The sequence below is a fragment of the Sceloporus occidentalis genome, unplaced genomic scaffold, assembly GCF_023333645.1.
Source record: "Sceloporus occidentalis isolate IW3139 unplaced genomic scaffold, rSceOcc1.0.p SCAF_1, whole genome shotgun sequence".
Lineage (NCBI taxonomy): Eukaryota > Metazoa > Chordata > Lepidosauria > Squamata > Phrynosomatidae > Sceloporus > Sceloporus occidentalis.
The window spans coordinates 1,241,993-1,261,324 of NW_028316981.1; the positions used below are offsets into that span (position 1 = coordinate 1,241,993).

Genomic DNA, 19,332 nt, shown 5'->3' on the forward strand with positions numbered 1-19,332 from the left:
GGTGAGAGGAAATGGTGCTTGGGTCGTGAGTGGGTCAGTGAAGGGGGCAGGAGGCAGAGAGAGGAGGCCCTATCACCTGTTTGACTTCCAGGTTGCAGGGGAACATGGAGCAGTCCTTTTTTGTTGGTGTGGGGCTTGACGTAGGTGTACAGCACTGAGAGGCAAGCGTGGCCACAGAGAGAGCTTAGTGTACGCATGCCATGGGTTCACCATGGCTGATCTAGATCAAAGGAAATAATAGTGTCACTCTTTTCTGCTTTGGTCAGGCCTCACCTGGAATACTGCATCCAGTTCTGGACACCACAACTTTAAATGGAGTTTGACAAGCTGGAATGTGTCCAAAGGAGGGCAACCAAAATGGTGAAGGGTCTGGAAAACATGCCCTATGAAGATTGCTGTAGGGAGCTGTATATTTTTAGTCTGGAAAAGAAAAGGTTAAGTGATATGATAGCCCTGTTTAAATATTTGAAGGGATGTCATATTGAGGATAGAGCTAGTTTGTTTTCTACTGTTCCAGAGAATAGGAAGACAGATTCCAGCTCAACATCAGGAAGAACCTCCTGAGCAAGAACTCTTTGACAGTGGAACACACTCCCTTCTTGGAAGGTTTTTAAAGAGAGGCTGGGTGGCATGGCAGAATGGGGTTGGACTGGATGGGCCTGAGGTCTCTTCCAACTCTATGATTCTATGGTGCTTTGATTCTGTGTTCCTGCATGGCAGGGGTTGGGCTGGATCACTCTTGTGGTCTCTTCCAACTCTGTCTTGTCCTGACAGGAAAGGCTGTTCAATAGTGGAATAGAATGCCTTGGAGCAGGGGTAGGCAACCTTTTTGAGCCGGGGGCTGGGTTGCTGTCCCTCAGACAACTGGGGGGCAGAAGCCAAAAAATAAATAATTAAATATATTATTTTTAAAAATTAAATATATAAATAAACCGGGACAAATGTAGGACAAAATTTTCTAATGGAGGACACTTTTTTTTAAAAAAAAAATGGAGGACACATAGGGTTGCCATATCCCGCCGGGGGGCGGGACAATCCCGGTTTGGGAGGGGCCAACCCGGTCCCGGTCCGGTTTGGCGCCCAAACCGGGACGGCCCCGCCCACCGCGGCCACCTCAGGCCCTGCGGCGGCTCCAAGGCCTTGCTGAGGCCTGGGAAGGCTCTCCGCGGTTGGAGCTCCAGCCGCGGAGACACTCCCTCCCGGGCCCCAGCGAGGCCTTCGAGGCGGCTCCGCGGTCGGAGCTCCGACCGCGGGGTCCTCCAAGGCCTCCGCAAGGCCAGGGAGGAGGAGGAGGCCGCTTCCCACCGCGGCGATTGCCGCGATGAGGAGCGGCCCCTGCCTCTTTCCCGGCCTGGGAGCCTGCTGAGGCTTCCTCCCAGGCCGGGAGGAGGAGCAGGCCGCTTCCCCTTGCGGCGATCGCCGCGATGAGGAGCAGCCTCCGCCTCTTTCCCGGCCTGGGAGCCGGCCTAGGCTTCCTCTCAGGCCGGGAGGAGGAGGAAGAAGCCTGGCACCGCGGAGATCTCCGCGATGCGAGGCTTCCCCTCGCCCTTCTCGGCCTGGGAGCCGGCCTAGGCTCCCTCCCAGGCCGGGAGGAGGAGGAGGAAGCCTGGCACCGCGGAGATCTAGCCAGGAAATTAAAAAAAAAAAAAGTCCTACATTTTCAAACCTTGTCCTATATTTGTCCCGGTTTCGAGGTCCTCCATTATGGCAACCCTAAGGACACACGAAAAGAATTGCTGATTTTTAAAAAAATGTTAACATAAATGCATGTTTCTGAGGCCTCTATAGACAATTGCCCCCCAAAGGCCCCGGCGGCAATCGGTGGCAGGACTGGGCTGGGGCCGGTCCCAAGGCCTCGCTGGGCTGGATCTGGCCCGCGGGCCGCAGGTTGCCTACCCCTGCCTTGGAGTATAGTGGAGCTGCCTCCTTTGGAGGTTTTGAAGCAGAGGCTGGATGGCCTTTGTTGGGAGTGCTTTGAATGTCTTCCTTTGTGGCAGTTGTGGGGTAGGGGGGGCAGTGAGAATGGAGGCTACAGAGTCCTCCAAGAAGAGAAAGAGCAGAGAGCTTATATTCCTAGAGAGTTCCCAAAGGGAGAGGAAGAGCGGAGGCCTCCGATTCTTAGACTCCTTTTCCAAGAGAGAGAGAGCGGAGGCCTCCGATTCCTAGAGAGTCCTTTTCCAAGGGAGAGAGAGCGGAGGGCTCAGATTCCTAGAGAGTCCTTTTCCAAGGGAGAGAGAGCGGAGGGCTCAGATTCCTAGAGAGTCCTTTTCCAAGGGAGAGAGAGCGGAGGGCTCAGGTTCCTAGAGAGTCCTTTTCCAAGGGAGAGAGAGCGGAGGGCTCAGATTCCTAGAGAGTCCTTTTCCAAGGGAGAGAGAGCGGAGGGCTCAGATTCCTAGAGAGTCCTTTTCCAAGGGAGAGAGAGCGGAGGGCTCAGGTTCCTAGAGAGTCCTTTTCCAAGGGAGAGAGAGTGGAGGCCTCAGGTTCCTAGAGAGTCCTTTTCCGAGGGAGAGAGAGCGGAGGGCTCAGATTCCTAGAGAGTCCTTTTCCAAGGGAGAGAGAGCGGAGGGCTCAGATTCCTAGAGAGTCCTTTTCCAAGGGAGAGAGAGCGGAGGGCTCAGGTTCCTAGAGAGTCCTTTTCCAAGGGAGAGAGAGCGGAGGGCTCAGATTCCTAGAGAGTCCTTTTCCAAGGGAGAGAGAGCGGAGGGCTCAGATTCCTAGAGAGTCCTTTTCCAAGGGAGAGAGAGCGGAGGGCTCAGATTCCTAGAGAGTCCTTTTCCAAGGGAGAGAGAGTGGAGGCCTCAGGTTCCTAGAGAGTCCTTTTCCGAGGGAGAGAGAGCGGAGGGCTCAGATTCCTAGAGAGTCCTTTTCCAAGGGAGAGAGAGCGGAGGGCTCAGATTCCTAGAGAGTCCTTTTCCAAGGGAGAGAGAGCGGAGGGCTCAGGTTCCTAGAGAGTCCTTTTCCAAGGGAGAGAGAGCGGAGGGCTCAGGTTCCTAGAGAGTCCTTTTCCAAGGGAGAGAGAGCGGAGGGCTCAGATTCCTAGAGAGTCCTTTTCCAAGGGAGAGAGAGCGGAGGGCTCAGATTCCTAGAGAGTCCTTTTCCAAGGGAGAGAGAGCGGAGGGCTCAGATTCCTAGAGAGTCCTTTTCCAAGGGAGAGAGAGCGGAGGGCTCAGATTCCTAGAGAGTCCTTTTCCAAGGGAGAGAGAGCGGAGGGCTCAGATTCCTAGAGAGTCCTTTTCCAAGGGAGAGAGAGCGGAGGGCTCAGATTCCTAGAGAGGCAAGCACTGCTGGGGAAGGGAGGCTGGAGGAGGAGGTAAGGAAAGGGGCGCCCTGAGTGGGGCTTTGTTGGAGGCCTGGCCCTGTCTGTGGGGGAGGAGAGGGGTTCCATGTCGGTTGGCAGGGCCTTCCTGGGTCCTTCTTGGTATGGCTTTCTTCGTCTTTCCAAGGAGACCTGAGAGGCTCCCTGGGTTTCCCTGAATGGAAAAGAAGGCCCCGAAATGCCGAGCGGAAAGACGAGGAGGGAGGGAGGGAGGAAGGAATGCCGCCGCCGCCGCCAAGCTCTGCCCGCTTGGCCACTCCCGTTTCTGTTCGTCCTTTAAGAAGGCCCTGGGAATCCACTGCAGTCCCTGTCTGCACCAAACAGCCCTCTGGGATGTAAAACCCCTTTCTGTCGGAGCCCCGCTTCCGTTCCCGGGAAAGAAGGCACCTCAGAGGAAGAAAGGGGCCCAGAGCAAGGAGCCAGGATGCCTGGCTGGCCCCCAGCAGCCGGGGCCTCGAGTGGCCCCTCAGTGGGCCTCCTCCCCAGAGCAAGGAGAAGGAGGAGGAGGGCGCTTAGGAGCAGCAGCAGCAGCATCGGCAGCAGCATCTGCAGCCTGGCCCTAAGCCCTTGGGAGGGCACTCTGTGGAAAAGGAAAGGAAGAGGGATGGGAACCAAAAAGACAACCAGGGAATGGGGCTGGCGATGGGAACCGAAGCCAGGAGGTCCTGGAAAGCAGGATCCTGGCCTGTGGGAACATGGGCTGTGTTCCCCCAAAGAGGCCCATAGCTCTAGCAGTCAGAAACTGAGCCTCCATCTGCTGAGGCAGTCTACCTAAGAAAAGAATGGGAATAGTGAATGCAGGGTAACAGGATAAATAAGAGAGAGTTAGACATTGTTCTGCTGTGCCTTCAAGGCCCATCTGGCTTCTTGTGATGCTCCGGCGACTCTGTCTTGGGGCTTACAGGGGCTGAGGGAGCATGACTTGCACAGGCACCCAGTGGGTTTCCATGGCTGAGTAAGGAATCCAACCCTGATCTCCAGAAACCACTATGCCATGCTGGTGCTAGATATTATATGTGGTATAACATATCACATTGAAGGTTAAACGTGGTAACAGTTTTAGGGGATATGCTTTTCACTCTTACTGATGCTTTCACACTGTTGATACTGGCTCACAGGTGAAGGAACTGAAGCTGCCTTCTCTGCAGGAAAGAGACTTGTTTGCTATTGGCTGCCTCCACATATTTATTCTTCCCTGTGTGCCTTTACATTGTCTGTTAACTTATGAATTTCATAGGGTTTTATTAGGCAAGGAAATCTTAGAGATGGTTTTGCTACTTGCTTCCACTGAAATAGAGCCTACAGCTCCTGGTATTTGTTGGTAATCTCCCATCCAAGTACTAACTAAGGCTGACCCTGCTTAACTTCCAAGATCAGATGGGATCTGGTGCCTCTAAGGTACTCTTATCAAGATAATAATTCATAACACAACAATATATATTGATGGTGCTCTATGAATACCTAATAGTATTTGTAGTAACACAACAATGTATTCTTTTTACAGAGTGTTTGAGCAGAGCATCTCAGGGACATATTTGCCCTGAGACAAACAGAGAAGGAATGATTTTGATCCTGTTTGTAGCTTTGTTGGAATAATAAAAATAGATGGATGAACCAGATTGTTGATCCTGAAGGAGGAGGAGGCCCTGATGAGACAGTGAGGAATTCTAGGAGAGGACAGGTCTCTGGCGAGGGCCTGGCCACTTCAGACATGCAGCACCAGCGCTTCAACCAGTTCTCCTACAAAGACAGTGATGGGCCCCGAGAGGTTTGCAGCCGACTCCACCATCTCTGCCGTCAGTGGCTGAAGCCAGAGCGACACACGAAAAATGAGATCCTGGACCTGGTGATCTTGGAGCAGTTCCTGAGCATCCTGCCCCCAGAGATGGGGAACTGGGTCAGGGAATGTGGGGCAGAGACCTGCTCCCAGGCAGTGGCCCTGGCAGAGGGTTTCCTCCTGAGTCGGGCAGAGGCAGAGAAGAAGGAGAAAGAGCAGCAGGTGAGAGCATATCTTCCTGGGGCCAAAGTGAGCGGGATTTGCCTCTGGGCTGCCTTTTTTTTTTCTGCATTTCTGATGAGTTTGGAAGGCAAAGGGCCCCCTGAAGAGGTTCTCCTGAAACCCCCAGATTGGGCTTTGCTAAGGAGGATTGTGGGGAGGATCATCCTTGTGATGAAGTGGAATCACAGTGGCCAAAGCATCTGAGAAGGGTGGTTCTGCTTTAAAACCTGGTTCGTGCTCCCTGTGTGCCGTTTTTAAAAAATCTTTTATTTATTAAAAAAAGGATGAATAGAAAATGTACACGATAATGTCCTAAACAATATAAAGAAATAATGTCTGTTTGTCAACCCTTCTTGCCACCTGTTCCACCCCCATCCTAAATACATAAGCATTTTCTAAATTTTACAAAGTCTTAAATGTATTTTAGTTCAGTACTTCCATTCAATCTGTCTTTATGTTGTAGGCTTGCATTATAACATTAACAACTTCAACACTTAAAAGACTACTCATAAATTTTATCCTTTTACAATTCCTAAAGAAATATATATCTGATTAACTACGGCTCAAAATTTTCTATAGAGTTATTTGGATCATATTTTATCACAGTATGTATAAAACGTTTTCCAACTTTCCTTATTTTTATCATAAGATTTTCCCTCATATTTTTTCTGAAGTCTTTTCCATTTCAGCTATTTCAAACATTTTGTGTAACCAATAATCTATAGCTGGAACTTCAGCAGTTTTCCACTTTTGTGCCAAAACAATTCTTGCACATGTAATCATACACAAAATTATTTTCCATAACCTTTCCCGATCAATAATTTGCATATTATGTAACATATTTAGAAGATATAGTTCTGGAGTACATTCAAAAGAAATATTCAAGATTTCACGAATTGTGGCATGAAGATCATCCCAAAATTTTGCTGTTCCAGGACATGTCCGCCACGCATGATACCACGAGCCATAACTTTTTTGACATTTCCAACAGAAAGGATTGTTGGATTTATAAACCTTGGCCAGCCTGGCTGGAGCCAAGTGCCACATTGTCCCCATTTGGAAGAAATTTTCACGCAAATGTTGTTTTTTTGTGAATTTGTATGTCACTTGTCTGGCTTGCGTCCATTTTTCCATATGAATTCCTTTCCCGATGTTCCTGACCCATAAAATAAAGCCCCTGATTTTTTTGATCTGTCTGAAATACGTCTTGTATCTGATGATATAAAAACCAATTTATTTTCTGATCCAGGTCTTGCAATAACCCTAGGTCTTTTAATTCCATCTTCCTTTCATACTGTACAGTTATTATTACATCCTTGTTTCTCAGCCAGTTTTTTGTTGTTTTGAATCTACTTAGTAAAGCTTCCTGAGGAGACATCTAACCCAGAATCCCCCTGTAAAAGATTGTTCTTATTTTTAACCACACTCTTAATAGGGCTCTTCTTACTATATGATGGCTGAAATCTTGATGAATTTTCCCTTTATCATACCATAGGTACGCATGCCACCCAAATCTGAGATTAAAGCCCTCCAATTCCAAAAATCTCCTATTCCTTAAATTAATCCAATCTTGCAACCAAATTAATGAGCATGCTTGGTAATATAGTTCCAGTTCAGTAAGACGGCATCCGCCATTCTCCTTTCTGTCAATTAGGGTTTTCCATCTTATACGGGGCTTTTTCTCCTCCCAAATGAATCTTTTAAATTCCTTATTCCATGTTATGAATGGATTATTGTTATGAATGATGGGAAGATTAGAAAACATAAAGATCAACCTGGGCAAGACTGCTATTTTAACCAAGGAGATCCTACCAAAGAACGACAGTTTGTGTCTTGACCAATTTAGTAAATCTTTTTTTATTTCTTTCCATGTATTTGCGTAATTGTATTCAAATAGATCTGTATTCCTGTTGGAGATAACAGTGCCCAAATATTTGGCCTTTTTGACAATTTCACACTGATTTTTCCCATATATGGAGTTTTCTTCCATTGAAGTCATTTTTTTTTTGTTATGATTACAGACTTATGCCTATTTAGTTTGAATCCAGTAAGAGTTCTGAATTTTTTTAGCGTTGACATTAATTTTTCAATACTTTCCAGTGGATTGACCAAAAACATTATTAAATCATCCGCGTATGCTCTTAATTTTGAACTCGGAATCTCTTATTCTTGTCCCCTTGATATGAACATCTTGTCTTATATTGTTATTTAAAAGCTCCACAATTACTAAAAATAGCAACAGTGACATGGGGCATCCTTGTCTGACCTCACATTGAATAGGAAATTCCGTATATATGCTTTTGATGCATTCCAGAAACTTATCCCCAAGGTTTTCGAAGAAAGTGTCAGGCTTCCCTGCTGGCTCTGCCACACAGCCTGACTTTCCCCCTTGCTGACTCCAGTGGCAGATTCTGGCCCTGATCTGTTCAGCAGGAGAATAGGCTCCCATCCACTCCAGCCAGTTCTTGCTCCAAGGGGTGAAACACTTTTACCGTTGCTGAATTTTTTCATGTTATTTTTATTCCATAGCCAACACAACAAATTACTGACAACAGTGTTGTGGCCACAGAATGTACAGAGAGGCATATTTATACAGTAGCAATAGGTTTTCATGTTTTTTTCTCCATGTGTCTATCACAGTTCTTCCCTTTACACACACACACACACACACACACACGCACGTGTATGTATGTATGTATGTATGTATGTATGTATATAAAACCAGATACATGAGAAGACTTCCATTATAAGTTAAAGCAGAGTTTTCCAGCACTACAAATGTTCTTGCTGTGGGCTCCATGGAATTGTTTGTGTTCCAAAATAACGTTTACTATGTATACTGTATTCCACCTTTTTGAATTCTTATTTTCTAAACCACTTTTTTAAGGAGGGCTTATGAGCTGCTGAGTTTCCCCTGATTTGGCTGTGGGTGGATGTCTCATACTGCACAAGCCCAACGACCTTTGCAGTTTTCCCATCCTCCTCTGAATTCCATGTCTTGAATCCTGACGGCTGTTTCAGGTCAAGAATCTCTTGGTAGAAGTTCTGTCTGAATTTCCTGTGGCTGGGAAGGCTCCATTCGGCCCCAGGCAGAGTCCCCAGTGGAGGGCAATCAAGAAGACATGCGATGGAGGGGTCCCATATCAAGGTAAGGGTGTGTCGTTGTTGTTGTGTGCCTTTGAGTCATTTCCAACTTAAGGCAACCTAAGGCAAAACTATCACAGGTTTTTTTTTGGTAAAATTTGTTTAGAGGAGGTTTCCTCTTGCGTTCCTCTGAGGCTGAGAGTTTATGACATGCCCAAGGTCACCCAGGGAGTTTCAGTGACAGAGCAGGGATTTGCACTTGATCTCTAGAGTCGCAGTCCAGTACTGAAACTACTACAGAACATAGGCTCTAATTTCCTCCATGGAAGCTAATGGATTTTTTGATCTGATGGGGAACATTCATATTCAGTTCATGGTTGTGGAAGTGTATACATGGTTACTGGGCTTCCAGATACATTGGCTGCAGAAAGACTGCCATTCTTTACCTGTGATGTTTAGCAGGTTCAGTACATACCTCCACAAACAAAGAGTTAAGTTCTTCACCCTTGATGTAGGACCTCAGCTGCTTTGTGTTTATGTGCATATACAGTCGACCCTTGACTTTTGCAGGAGTTGGGGGCACAAGACCCCCGCAAAAGTGAAAAATTCACCAATAAGGCATGGGAGGGGTGAGAGCAGTGTGTGTGTGCATACACCTCTTGCCTCTTTTCCGATGCCTCAGAGAGCTCAGGCAAGCTCTGCGAGACAGCGGAAAGGAGGTGGAGGACTCATGTGCGTGCTTCTCTTGCCCCTCCTTCGATGCCACAGACAGTTGCCTTGGAGGACGGTTGAGAGCAGTGCACATGCACCCTACCGGCTGCTCGCTCCCTCCTGGGCTTCCCCCTGCCCCAAAGGGGAAAGCCCAGGAGGGAAGAGGGGAAATGTGTGCACACACGGCAAATACTGTATATTTATTAGTATTTTAAAGATTTTACAGAAACGAACAGAACCAGCAAAGACTGCATCTAAGAATCAGTACAAGGAGGTGCTTTGAATTTGTTACTGGATTACCAGCTAAAAAATCTCCAGCTGACACAACAACAACAACTATAATATCCTTCCCACAAGCAGCATGTGAGGAAGTTATGCTTTTTCATTTGCTTAACTAATAAACTTTCACTATATTGCATATAATTTGAAGTGGTCTTGCTTTTCTCTGTTGGGCAATTCAGGTTTCCTAAGGAAACAAAAATATTTAAATATTAAAAATATCAAAGCCATCAGAGTAGCAGAAACATGTCCTTGTCTAACAATGCTTCTCTGAAAACTGAGACTGACTGAAAAACAACACAAGAAGCTTACAGTTTAAACAAAAGTTTACTAATCGCTTGAATCTACATATGCACAGAGGCTATATCCTAACCTGTCTATCTAACCTTGAAAGTTGAGAGAGAAGGAAGATCAGGAGCCCAACAGGGCAGGAGAAAATCTTTGTGTGAGAGAGAACTTCCCAAAAAGGAGAGTGGCCAGAATCACATGCTTTGTTGACCAGTTTGCAAAGTTATTGCCCTGTGATTCACTAGGAGCAAATGGGATGTTTGAATGAGGGGAGACAGCAGGATTTGCATGCAGGAAAATCTGTCTAAGCAGGGGAAGAAAGAATGCACAAATCTTCAAACAATCCCTAGCAAGATTGTTCCAGAGCTTTGTGTTCTTATCTATATCTGGTCTTTGCTCCTCTCAACTCAAGGCCATTTTATCCTCACAACAACAACCTTGCGAGTTAGGTCATTATATGTGAGAGAGAGTAGGTGGTTGAGGTCCCCCAGTGGGTTTTGTAGAACTAGATTTTCCCAAGGCTCTGTCTGATATCATAACCCCTGCATCACTATTTGTTGTTGCTAGGTGCCTTTAGGTCATTCTGACTTATGGCAACTCTAATTTGAACCTGGAAGACAGCATGGTGTAATGGTTTGAACATTGGACTACAGGTCTGGAGACCAGTGTTTGAATCCCTACTCCACTGTACCTTTTACTGAGTTGTGCTACTGCCTCCTGGGGGCTTCTTTGTTTATAGTGGGATATTTTGCCTGAAGTTCTTGCACCATTGCACATTCCACTGTCCATTCAGTCATACATCTGGTGTAAACATTGCCATTCAACCCAAGTGTTGCACAGCATAGGAATTCCTCTTTTCCACATGTGGTTATTGATTTTAAGTATCCTTAATGTACATGGCACATTGTGTTGCCTGTATGTTTCTTTTCAGAGCTGGTTTTCGCTCTCTGGCACTCAAGTTCCTCATTACTTCCCACCCTTTCTCCATTGTGTGTACAACAATCACTCTATGAGGTAGGTCAGGCTCAAAGAGAGCAGGGGCCCAAGATTGGCCAATGACTTCCAGGGCTCAGTGGAGGCTAGAACTGGATTTTCCCCAGGCCCAGTCCAGCACTTGAACCATTTGCTGTGGCTTAAAGTGTTCTTGTGTCCCAAGACTTCCGATAGACTATAGATATACCTCAGTGAACAAATGCTATGGGTTCCAGGCCATTCCTTCTTTAACAGACAATTTGGTACCAGGGAACAAATCACATGGGAAGAATAGGGGTGAGTTCCTGAAGTACAAAAGAAGAAGAAGAAGACGATGAAGAAGAAGAGGCCCACATGTTGCATCACACGTTTGAGCCAAAACTAACAATATGCACATGTGGAATTTTGAAAAACTGTATATGCGTGTGGGTGTTTGCAGGGTGGTGATGTCCCTGTGAGCTGTTGGAAAGATAAACCACTCCTTCTGAGGGCTCTCAAGAGGGAATGCATCTTTATTTTTTGTGGGTTTTTGGAGGGCTATGTGGCCCTGTTCTGGAAGAGAGAATGCCAGCCACAGATGCTGGTGAAAAGTCAATAATAAACTCTTCCAGAACATGGCAATACCATCTGAAAAACTCACAAAACACTATGGATGCCAGCTGTGAAAGCCTTCAACTCCACATCTTTGTTTTGCTTGATGAATACCTTGAGAGTCTGGGGGTGGAGGGGCTCAAAAACAACCTTGAGGTTCACCTGTGGCACCTGGATGGCACTTTACCAACTTCCAATTGACCCATTTACCACTCCCCAATAACATAGCACACCTTTTGTTAATGAAACCCATAAAAACACATTGAGGGGAATGGGTGAAGATCTTCTCACTAGATAGTCTCCCCCTCAAAAGACTCTATCATTACTCAGCTAAGAAATGAACCGGCAGCTGCCCAATCATTTCCTCCTTTTTCAAACAGGGAGAAATGGTTTATATGGGGGATTGACTCTGTGTATATGGGAACATTTTTTTAAAAAAGTCGCAAATTAAAAACTGTACTGGAACAGTATAAATGTTACCTATAAAATAATTGAACAATCTGTAAAGTTACCAAAAATTAAAGTTCATTAAAAGATTATATGCAAACCAACAAAAAGAGCACGGCACACCATTGAGAACCCATCACAGTCAATTTCTAATCTAAGAGCTTGTCAGAATAAGAATGTTTCTCCTTGCCAGCAGAAAGACAACAAGGAAGGAACCATCCTAACCTCCAAAGGAGGGAGTTTCAAAATCTGGGAGAAGCCACTTAGAAGGCCCCGTTTCTCTTGTTTCCACCAAATAAGCCTGAGAAGGTAGTGGGACAGACTACCTTAGAGCTCTAATGGGTTCATTAATGGAGATATAGGGGGAGGGATTGTTTGTCATTACATAAGTGTTGGGTTTTTTCCTCTTTTGACTATAGGTCAAGGGGTTGTCATGTAATTTCCCCAAATTCTTTCCTATCTTACAATGTTAAGGATATTCTTCCAGTTATGTTTCTTGGATGGTTTCTGGGGATTTAATTACAGGAAAGTCTGCATAAAAGTTGGATGACAATTTAGCCAGCATCTCCTGAAACAAGGGGTGTTAAATCAGTCATGACTAAATGGTCTCATTGACTCTAAGCAGGAGTGGAGGGGAAAATAGCAAGAGGTGAAAAGAAAGAATTCCCTTCTTTCTCACAGAGAAGAATTATTTTCATCACCTCACTGCTTTTTCTTTCATTATGCTCATAAAAAAACTACTATAAATCACCCAAAGTCCATAGGCTGAGGTTATATTGAAATGGAGCAAGAATAATTCAGAAACTTTCTGGTCAAGGTCTTTTCTTGGGGTCACACAGCGTAAGTCTACACATGAGGGGTTACACATTGATTGTGCTGTGCAACCCTTGTGTTGAATGGCAACACTGCACAACTGAACCAAGACACCAAGTGTGCCGCTGAATGCAGGACCAAGTGCACATGGGCATCCATATGCCTCTGCATACACACGCAACTCCACTTCTGCAATGTTGGACTGCATGCAGACATTCTGCATTAGACCAAACTGTTCCACACATTCTGTATAGAGACTTAAGGCACCAGGAGGAATCCATCCTCCATTTGCTTTTATTTTCCTGACTTTTTGTATGGATGATTTCTGGATAATAATTTAATAATAATTTGTTTTATTTATATACCGCTATTCCAAAGATCATAGCGGTGAACTGCAAGTAAGCTAATTAGCAAGTAAGCTGATGAGAGAAACAGGAGCTCTCTCACCTTCCTTCTCTGGTTCCCTTGAGACCTTTTTGCAAAATCCAAACTAATGGCAACAGTAGGCTCTACAGCAGCTCTTTCGATTTCACCTCAAAAAAGAATGGATGTGGATACCATTGTGCTGCCAGTGGGGGAGAGAAAGGAGGGCAAAGGAGGCCATTTCTGAAGTTTCACACCCGTTGCCTGCAAAACCTTGAGGGAAGATGTTTCTGTTTCCTTCACTGCCTATAGTTTATTTTCTTTGGACTGGGATGACAACAAATCAAGAAGGGGTGCTGGGAGTTGTATTCCACCAACTCTAGGGAGACCACAGGATACCCACTCCTGCCTTAGGATTAAATCTTGTGGTTAATATCCTAGCTAGAGAGGAATTTCTTTTTCTCATAAATAAAGAAGGAACCAAACAGAAAACTGGTTGAATTAGAGACCTCCAAGAGCCCCTGTTATGAACAGGCTCAACCAAGTCTTGCAAATAGAACATTTTAACTTCCTTGAGTCAATCTACCTTTAGTGTGCTTTTCTCTTTTCTTGCTGCCTTCCATTTTACTGGCTATAATTATCTTTTCAATGACTCATGTCTTCTCACCATGTGCCCAAATTATGATATTCTCGATTTATGTATTGTGTCTTTTAGGGAAAATTTAGGCTTGGTTTGCTCTCCGAGCAGTTTATTGTCTTTTCAGCAGTCCATAGAAGACTGTATAAACGTGTGCTGATGTAAAACACATCCATTTCTACCTTTTGCAGGTGTGCAAACATCCAAGATAATCTTCAAACATAGGGAGAGAGGAGAACATACAATGAATTCCTACTCCATGGAAGAAAATACAGGAGAGAAGACCTTGGAACAGGTTACCATTTACCCCTTCCTACTTCGTGATGGAGCCATTGGGAGTTTTGTCAGTCTGGGATGCAGTGGGTGGTCATTCTTGGTCCTTCAGTAGCTCATTCAATCAGGGCTCCCTGCCATCTTGTCCTTGTCTCCCCTTCCAGCCCAACAGAACCAGAGGTGGTGGTGGCAATGGTGGCCTCTTAGAGTGTCCATCAGGAGGACTTATTCTGTTCCTCCATTAGCATTAAACCCATGGCTTTTAGACAGGGTTGGCCCACCATTTTGCTGGAGGGAGGCATATTACTCAGGTACCTGGTTTGGAGCCATTATGAAAGGAAGCAATTCCTAAGGATTTAGTGTGTGGGTTCCATATTTTTATTGTCAAGGATGGGAAGAGGCTTTTTTGGTGGTCTCTGTCTTATTTGGTAAAAGAACCTGACCATACTGGCTGGAAATCCAAAGCATTTGGTAATTGGGTGAGGCTGCCCTAGACTTATGCCAATTAGTAATGTAGATTGGGAAAATCTACATGGACGAGTTTCCATGTGCTAAAGAAAATCTCCCTTCGCACAAGAAATCTAGATAATAATAATAATAATTATTATTATTTATTTATTTCTGTTCTGCTTTTTCACAAAGGAATCAAAGCTGATTCCAACAGTATAAATAAAACGTCAAATAATTAAAAATTACAATTAAAAAACCCCCATGTCATGGATGATGGGAGTTGTTGCTCTTCACCTCTGGCTCGAACTCACCACCTTGTTACGCACCGGCGCTGACCAGTTTTGGCCAGTGGTTAAAGCTTTGCTTTAAAGCAGCAGAGTTACAGAGAATAGGCTGAAGACCCTGACAAACTCTCCAAGCCTTCTCACTCTTGCTTCCACAGAAGTCTTCCCACTTCTTCAGGATCCAGCTGGCTCTTGTATCTTCACTCAAGACACCAGACAACTCAGTAGTCTTATATAAAAGATCTACTTTATTCTACTATATACAGCTCCAAAACTATCCAATACAACAATACTCCTCACTACTACTACCCACAAAATACATTGGGATTCATAGCCATTATTATAGTCCTTGGATAATACCACCCACTCTTGTCAGTTTCCACCCAGTGGGCGTGTACATCCATTCTCATTGGTTCTCTTGTTTCAACCCACAATTAATGATTTCATCATCTCAGCCTTGACCACTTAACAATTCTCAGGTGTGTTCAATTATCCACTTTACATTTCTGTCCTTGGCATTTAGGACTTGCTAATTGCATTACCTTTTACACCTGTGTGGCTCCTAATTGCTTCTGCTGAGTCACCCTGACTCTCACATACAAGTTTTATTTCATTCACTGTATATCCCATGTTGCTTTTTCCTTAACAAACCCGACCCCTCCCCCAATCATAAAAACAGTGATCAACCCCTAAAAAAGATCAAACATAAAAAATTTAAAACTGTCCAATATGAACACACTAAAATTTTGGGCAGATTAGTGCTAGAAATGAGTCTTCCTCTTGAGGAGGAGGGGACAGGGGTGATGGTATCAATTTTGATATCAGTATCAATAGAGGGGGAGGTATCTGCCAGAAGAGATCTGTCTTAATAGCCTTTTTAAAGGCTTCTAAGGTGGTAATATGGTGGATCTCATCTGGCAGGTCTTTCCAGAGCCTGGGATCAGCTAATGAGGAGGTCCTCTAGGTCACTGTTGAAAGTCTGGCCTTATAAGGTTGTAGCAGATTCCTCCCAGACAACCAAAGTGTGTGGGGAGGATTGTATGGAAGGAGGTGCTCCCGCAAGTAGTCATGACCCAAGCCATGTAGGGCTTTAAAGGTTTGAACCAACACCTTGTACCTTGCCCGGAAACTGATAGGCAGCCAGTGGAGAGATTTTAATACTGGTGTAATGTGGGCATATTCTGTACCTAATGAAGTTTCCGAACTTGGCACAAGGGTAGCCCCATGTAGAGTGTGCTAAAGAAATTGAGCCGAGAAGTGACCAGTGCATGTACTACTGTTTCAAAGTCTCCCTGCTCCAGGAAGGGGCGCAGTTGGCGTATCAGCCTAAGCTGATAACAAGTGTTCCTGACCATCGCATCCACCTGAGATGTCAGATGAAGTGATGAATCCAGGTGCACTCCCAAACTGCGACAGAGTCCTTCAGGGGAAGTGTGACCCCATCCAGAACTGGCTGGCATAATCATTCCTGGATTAGGGGTCCCCATTACGAGTACCTCCATCTTACTTGGATTCAATTTTAGTTTGTTTTCCCTCATCCAGTCCATTACTGCATTAAGACAGGCATTCAGAGGAGAGACGCCATCCTTAGTCACTGCATCAGTCTGAGACATAGAGAAATATATTTGGGTGTCATCAGTGTACTAATAACACCCCACCCCATGTCTTTGGATGATCTCACCCAGTGGCTTCATGTAAATGTTGAACAGCATTGGGAACAGAATCGCGCCTGACTTGAGTTCCCTCTTGGCCGAATAACTGTCCCCAAGCAACACCATCTGGAACCTACCCAAGAGGTAGGAACAGAACCACTGCAAAGCAGAGCCTCCGATTCCCAGCTCTCCCTGGCGTTCCAGAAGGATACCATGGTCAATAGTATTGAAGGTCACTGAGAGGTCCTGTTGATGCTCAGACGGAGATCATCGACTAAGGCGACCATGGCTGTCTCAACTCCATAATCCATCCTAAATCCGGTTTGAAATTGATCTGGAAAATCCATTTCTTCCAAGACTGCTTGGAGTTGAATGGCGACTGCCCTCTCAATTACCTTGCCTAAGAATGGTTAAAAATGAAACTGACCTGTAATTGTTTCTGTTCAGGGGGTCAAGGAAAGGCTTTTTTAGAAGTGGTTTAACCACTACCTCTTTAAGGCAAGATGGAAGAAAGCCTTCCCTGAAAGATGCATTAATTATATATTTTAGCATCATCTTGATGGTATCTCCACCCTGGACGGCCAGCCAAGACAGGCAAGAATCAAGTGAGCAGGTCGTCTTTTTCATACTACCAAGGAGCCTGTCCACATCCTTGGTACTAACCGACTCAAATTGATCCAGAATAACAGTATAGGTGGAGGCGCTGGATACCTCTTCTGTTGTCTCTGTCGTAAGGCCTGCATTCAAATTGGCTCTTATCTGAGAGATTTTGTCCGTGAAGTAGTTATTAAAAGCATCACAGCAGGCTTTTGTAGGTTCTGATAAAGAGCTGAGATTGGGGGGATAATCAAGGACTCAGATCATAGCCTTGTCTTTCCCCTCATGCCCTTTTCTTGAAGATCCATGGAGTTAAGGAAAGAGATAGAATATTCAAACATTTCCCAGTCTATTGGCATTCTGAAGTGATCAAATAATATTTGGAATGTACCATGTGCTTTTCTCCCCTTTTGCTTAGTCACTCTCTGAATGAGTGTTATTTTCTATTGAAGGTGACCTTTGAAGATATCACTGTGTACTTCACAAAGGAGGAGTGGGAACTGTTGGATCGGAACCAGAGATTTTTGTATACTGAGGTGATGATGGAAAACTATAAGAATATGTCCTACCTGGGTAAGGGACTTGAACCCCTTGCCCTTTGTGTAGAGATGGATGGTCCTTTCATACTACATTGTCATAGCTCCAAAAGTGCTCGGAAACTTTAGTTGGCCCAAAGACCTGAAGCCAGGTTGTTAACTGGAGCTGGCTGCAGGAAGCATACAACTCCCTTTATTGTGACAGTTCCATTGGGTGCCAGTCTGGTTCTGGGCATAATTCAAAGGGCTGATTTTGAACTATAAAACCCTACGCAGCTTGGGTCCAGGTGATTTGAAGGACCGTATCCCTCTTTGTTTTTATTGGTTTTAAGTTAGGAATGAATGATGGCTTTTATGATGTTGTATGGTGTTATCTTGGGGGGTTCCTATGTTATATAATGTATTGTTATTGTTTCTGTTATCATTGGAACGGCGGTATATAAATAAACCTTCATTCATTCATTCATTCTTTACGAGCCCCCTGGAGTGTTGAGATCATCGGGAGAGGACCTTCTCTCTGTTCTACTACCCTCTCAGGCTTGTTTGGTGGGAACAAAAGAGCGCCTTCTCAGTGGCTGCTCCCATGCTTTCAAACTCCCTCCTTAGAGAGGCCAGCATGGCTCTATCCCTGCTATCTTTTCGGCAGCAGATAAAGACATTTTATACTGTCAGACCTTTTCAAGCTGTTACGGGCTTCGATTTAAATACCCCCCAAATGTTCCTCAACACATCCCAGAGTGGACAGACTTGCAATTTCCTTTTGGAAAAATGGCTTTCATTGGCCCTACAATCGCTCAGAGAGGGTCCAACAGTTGCAAAACTCTTTCCACTTCCCCTAAAGCAGTGGTTCCCAACCTGTGGGTCAGGACCCCTTTGGGGGTCGAATGACCCTTTCATGGGGGTCGCCTAAAACCATTGGAAAACACCTATTTAATGACAGTTATGAAGTAGCAATGAAAATAATTTCATGGGTTTGGGTCACCACAACATGAGGATCTGTATTAAGGGGTCACGGCATTAGGAAGGTTGGGAACCACTGCCCTAAAGGATGTTGGGGGATATTGTGAAGCAAACATTATTTCATTTTTTCCCAGGTAGTAGAGTGGCGGGGATGCCCTCAGATGTCCTCTGAGAATCCAGTGTGCCCCCCTCTTAATCCCCAACAGTTGCCCATTCCTGTCTTAAGGCTGTTTTAAGACTCCTTACCTTCACCAAAATTGGGGCTTGACCCCCAACACCTTCCTCAGCTATTCCTATTGATGCTGAGAACAGGAATGAGACAATCTTTTCTATAGGCATCTAGGGATTTGAAATGACAGAATAATTGTTCTTGTGCCTGAAGTATGGTGGGCAATAAAATTACTGTTTTCCCTGCATGAGAAGTGTGAGATAATTACAGTGTCTCATCCCTTGCAATCAGGGGCAAGAAATTCCATTTGAAAATATTACCAAATTATTAATATGAGGTGGGACACAGTGACAGGATAGATGAATAGGAATGCATAGACTGCAAGCAGTGCTCTCTAGGACCCATCCCTTTATGCCCCCTTTGTTGCTTTGGGCCAGATATGTCCTGGCACATAGCCCATCTGGCTCCAAGGGCTGCAGAGATTACAAATTGTGTCTGTGTGTATGCATGCATGCCCCTTCAGGTAGCCCATCAGCTTATGGTGAGCCTATGAATTCCATAGGGTATTGTTAGGTGAGGAATCCTCCAAGGTGACTTTGATATTTCCTTCCTCTGAAAACTAGCCTGCAGCACCTGATATTCCCTGAGGGTCTCCCATCCAAGTACTAATCAAGGCTGACTGGCACTGCATAGCTTCCGAGTTCCAGATGTTGGTGGATTGCAACTCCCAGCATTCTTCAGCATAGGCTACACTAGCTAGGGACTGCTGGAACATGCAGTCCAACAAAAGCTGTACTCAGTAACTACTGATTCAGCACATTATATAGTATGCACTGAGAGAGCATGGTAGAGAAAGAGAGAGAATTAGAGCTTGGAAAAGTTTTGGACTCCAGGTCCCATAATGCCCTTTT

General features: G+C 45.1%; 1 pseudogene across 1 annotated transcript in view; it reads left to right on the forward strand.

The window, feature by feature from the left end:
- The window catches only part of LOC149320322 (uncharacterized), a 40,462-nt pseudogene that overhangs the window by 18,348 nt on the left and 2,782 nt on the right, over nt 1–19,332 (forward strand). The window contains exons 8-11 of the transcript XR_016278054.1: nt 4,899–5,315; nt 8,337–8,463; nt 13,692–13,795; nt 17,209–17,329. The product of XR_016278054.1 is annotated as an uncharacterized LOC149320322 (transcript). The remainder of the gene's footprint in view (nt 1–4,898; nt 5,316–8,336; nt 8,464–13,691; nt 13,796–17,208; nt 17,330–19,332) is intronic.